We start from the raw sequence: 4,349 nt of genomic DNA on the forward strand, positions 1-4,349 counted from the left end.
ACGAGAAAGTAGAGTGCACTTCACATTTGGTGTAAATGAACCTCAACACTACCAAGAAGTGAACCTCATTACTTTTCTTCGCTTCCGTAACAATTTTTTACACTTATGAGATGAACAACATCATACGGCCGACCGCACTGTTTCGGAAAGAAAACCACACTGCATCGGACGGGCAAGCGAGCTGCATGATTTCATTTATCGGACGTAATTTTTCTCGAGTTTTTCTTGTCTTTTTTCAACTTTTTTTATGAAAAAGAGTGGATCGCGGTGCCGAGGGCAAGTGAACCACAACCTATGTCGGAGTGAGTACATAATTGTTTTGTCTTTTTATTTTTTTGTAAATTCATCTAGACTACATGGTCAATATTAGTGAGCTACATTGTTAATGTTAGTGAGCTTCATCAATTTTTTCATGTGTTCATATTCTCCTGCAAAATATAGTTTAACTAAATCGCATGTGTGTAACGCATCGGAGCAACCATGAACTTCATCACTTTTTTTGTTTTGTGAAGTGCACCGCCAAGGTTTTCTAAATAAACTACATCGATGTCCATACAAAATTTGCAAAAAAAAATCCTCCAAAAAATAATAGAAAGTGAACTCCTCTGTACATTTTTTTACAAAGTTAACTCCTTCGTACTATACACTGTACTGTAATTCTGTCCATGAAAGAATGCACGTTCAGAGCAGTGCAAAACACATAAAATTTCCTCCAATCAAAACAACACAACCAGGGACAACAAAAAAAAAAAAAGCACACCAAGGCCATCGCACAGCCCATCCGAGCTGCACTCCAGGGCCATCTGAACCTCGCATGTATGAAAAATATGCAAGAACTGATGGATGGGACCTTCCATTTTCTGCCGGGATTCATCGTCTCATCTACTCGATAGGTTCAGTGGGTTTGCTGCTCGTCCGGGAGTGTCCCACTGCAAGCGCCGCCCTGCCACACTACTTTGTGGGGGAGGATATTGAGCGATAGGCTGATCGTTGTAGAACTCACTTGATAGGATGAAGATAACCCACCCGTCGCGAGATTGCACTAACAACATCTACACCATGGATGATGAACGGGAGCAGAACCATCTCTGATGCGCACAGAGAAATTACATGAGGTAGCGGGAGACAAGGCTGATGAATCCGGACTTCTCCTTGTTGCTGCACGCAACATAACACCAAGAAATTAAGCAGGCGATCCATCAAGCAAAACAGACATACAGATAAAGACACGCAACAATGGGAGGGAGCGAGCGATCGACTTGATCTGGCCGAGTCAGGCGACGGCCTCGCGCAGCTTGGCGAGCTTCTGGTCCGCCATTGTAGCGACTTGTGAGAAAGAGAGAGCACTTGGCGCGTGTGCGGGGAGGGAGAGAGATGGGCTTGGGAATGGGTGGTGTGCTGCTGGCACCCACACTTTGGACTGCACGGCGCCGGTGGGGCGTGCTGCGTGCACCCACGTACTGGACTGCATGGTACCATCGGGGGACAGGGGTGCAGTTGATCTTCGATGGGTCAACACATCTGCCGGTGAACTGCATTGCGGAAGGGTGAATAGCACTGCACTGCATTGCACGTCCGACCACGAGCCTTGTGCCACCGGACTGCAAGCACGATCACGACATCCAACCGCACCGTACTGACGCCCCAACAGAATAGTAGCGATGGGCCCAAGTGGAATCTGAAAAAGCAAAAAATAAACAATCGATGGGGATGACAGGGTGCTCGAGCCCGGTGGCTGCGGCGCCGTGGCCGACGACGAGGGGAGGGCACCGCTGGTTGAGGACGCGCCTATTAAGGTAGAGTGAGGGGGGCCGTGGTGGCCGCGAAATGCACGGCCATGCACCGCCGAACCGCATCGCGTGACCCGACGCACTTCAAGTCTGGCGGCCGAGCTGCACGCGGTGGAAGCCTGAACTGCATGCAGGAGATCTTGCCGGAGGGGAGGGGAAGTAGGACAGCTCGCCGGGGGGATGGGGATCCCGCGCCATGGAGAAGACCGGGCGGTGGTGCGTCGTGGAGCTCACCGTTTGATGAGCGTCGGGCTGATGCCGCGCTGCCCGTCGGAGAAGAGATGATGGTGGATCCCCCCGAATCCGTGTTGGTGGCGCCCTGGGGCAGCCGGGGGCCTCACGGATCTGACGCAGGGGGGCGCTGGAAGGCAGCGGCGCTTCGCGGTGGAAGGTGATTGCGGGCGATGATGGCGGAAGGAGGAGGGGATTCCTGGAGCGTGGGTCGAATGGAGGCGGCCGTGCTTGCCGGCGGCGTTGAAGGAAGGTTGGGGCCGCAGGGCATCGGAAGGAGGAGTGGGGCGACAGGGGGGCCGCGGCTGCTCGGGATCCAGCGCCTGCCGGGAAATTGGAGGCGCGTTTTGACCAGGGACGCCTGGGTCCGCCGCGGGAGCACTGTGCTCATGGGGGTGGGGCTTGCGGGTGGTGGCGCTGGGCTCGGGGGCCTAGGTTTGCGGTCGGGAGGTGGAGCGTCGGTGAGAAGGTGGTTGGGGTTTGACCGGGGAAGAAGGTGGGGTGGGGCGTGGGGTTGGAGGTTTTTTTTTTGTTTTTGCAGTTCGGTGGGTTCTAGCGCGCGTGGGGTCGCGGGGTGTTCGGATCAGGTGTTATCAGAATAAGGCAGTAGTGTTATTAGAATAAGCTCTTAAGGGGTGTTATTAGAATAGATCCACCTTATATATATAGTGTTACTATTCATCGCCCCGGGTGTAGAATAAGTTAATCTTCACCCGAGGTAATTTTATGATCGCTTCATAAATAAATTACATTTGGAATATAAATAGTTACATTCATATTGATTCATTACGTAAAATTTGGTATAAGAAAACAAAAAAATAGGATATAAGACCAAAAAATCGCATTTTATGTATGTTTTTACGTTCGTAACTTTACGTAACATAAAATATTTTTTACGGCGAGTATATATTTTCTTACGTTCTCTTTTTACATATGGAATAAGACAAAATTAATGAAATCTAAAAATATGGTGCATTGATTTCAAAATAGAGAGGGGATGAAGAATAACTATTCCTCACCCAGGGTGACGAATAGCGCGAGGTTGAACTTCCCTCTGAGCGAGGTTGAACTTCCGCCAACATTGCCCAAATGGGGCTTACGATATACCGTTGAAAAGCTATGGACACCAATATCATGACCCGACTTAAATTTTTGGCAAAATATAAGCGGTTTAGGAGGAGTTTTGAAAACCATTTTTTCTTCGCACAAAAAACGTGAATTGTATTTTCGATCGCATTTCTAAACCGTTTATCGGAATGAGGCATATAATATGGCACTGCAAAGCTACTGCAAAACCTCTCCTTCCACATGTTGAATGTTTTCTCTAATTCCCTATGGTTAAAGAGTAATTTGAAAAAAACATAAAATTTTGTAAACCGAACAGCTGAGTTCGTTTTTTCGATGTCATTTCTAAATGGCTAATCCAATAGAGGCATATGATATGGCCTTGGAAAGCTTATGAAAATGCGCTACTTTTTCATCTTTAAAGTTTTTTTCTAGTTTTGAATGGTTTAAGAGTAATTTAGAAAATGGTCCAAGTCCTACCGAGTTTGTATTTTCGAGCTAATTTTTTAACCGTGCGTCCGAATGCAGCAAATGATATGGCGTTGGAAAGCTTGAACAAATGCAAAAGTTTTTGGTATGTATTGTTTTTCCCAATTCTTTACGGTTTTAAGTCAGTTTCGAAAATGGCAAAAAACGTATTTTTGCCATAATTTCTACAAACTTTATCGGAATTGGGAAAATAATATACCGTTGAAAAGCTACGGAAAATGCGAACCTTTTTCATATGGATGGTTTTCTCTGATTCTTAGCCGTTTTCAAGTAATTTCGAAAATGGCGGGATCATTCGTTCTGCCTCTATCGCGAAACAGATTCTTCAAAAAATGCACCGCATGAAGAACCTGAACTTCTCGGCACGTGTACCTGAACTTCACTCTGTTTTTTCACGTGCTTTTCTTGCTCGTAGCTCTTCATGCACTGCTCGTAGCTCGCCATCCACTCACTGGAATTGAGCAAGTGATATACCGATGGAAAGCTATTGTAAACATGCAACTTTCCCGTGTTGATCGTTTTTTCATAGTCGCTACGGTTTTAAAAGTTCTTCATCTCAAATTCATTCACTATAGTAGTTGAATTTCGTTCTGTTTTCACGTTGAACTTGTGTGACGTATTTTTCTTTGTAATTTTCTCATCCATTTCGTCAGTGCTGCACAAATGATGTTTCTTTTGTTCAAACCTCTCTCACAATAATTTTTTTAACTTTCTTTGATCGAGGACTTGAACTTACACAGATGATATTCCTGTGGTTTTGAAGTAAATTAAAGA

General features: G+C 46.3%; 1 long non-coding RNA gene across 1 annotated transcript; it reads right to left on the reverse strand.

Moving 5' to 3' along the window:
• Positions 1 to 599: 599 nt before the first annotated feature.
• LOC125553816 lies at positions 600 to 2,524 on the reverse strand. Its single transcript, XR_007304216.1, has 2 exons — positions 1,260 to 2,524; positions 600 to 1,158 (listed from the first exon to the last, which is right to left on the reverse strand). It is a non-coding gene; the product is annotated as an uncharacterized LOC125553816 (long non-coding RNA).
• Positions 2,525 to 4,349: the final 1,825 nt, after the last annotated feature.

The sequence above is a fragment of the Triticum urartu genome, chromosome 4 (genome assembly GCF_003073215.2).
Source record: "Triticum urartu cultivar G1812 chromosome 4, Tu2.1, whole genome shotgun sequence".
NCBI classification, from domain to species: domain Eukaryota; kingdom Viridiplantae; phylum Streptophyta; class Magnoliopsida; order Poales; family Poaceae; genus Triticum; species Triticum urartu.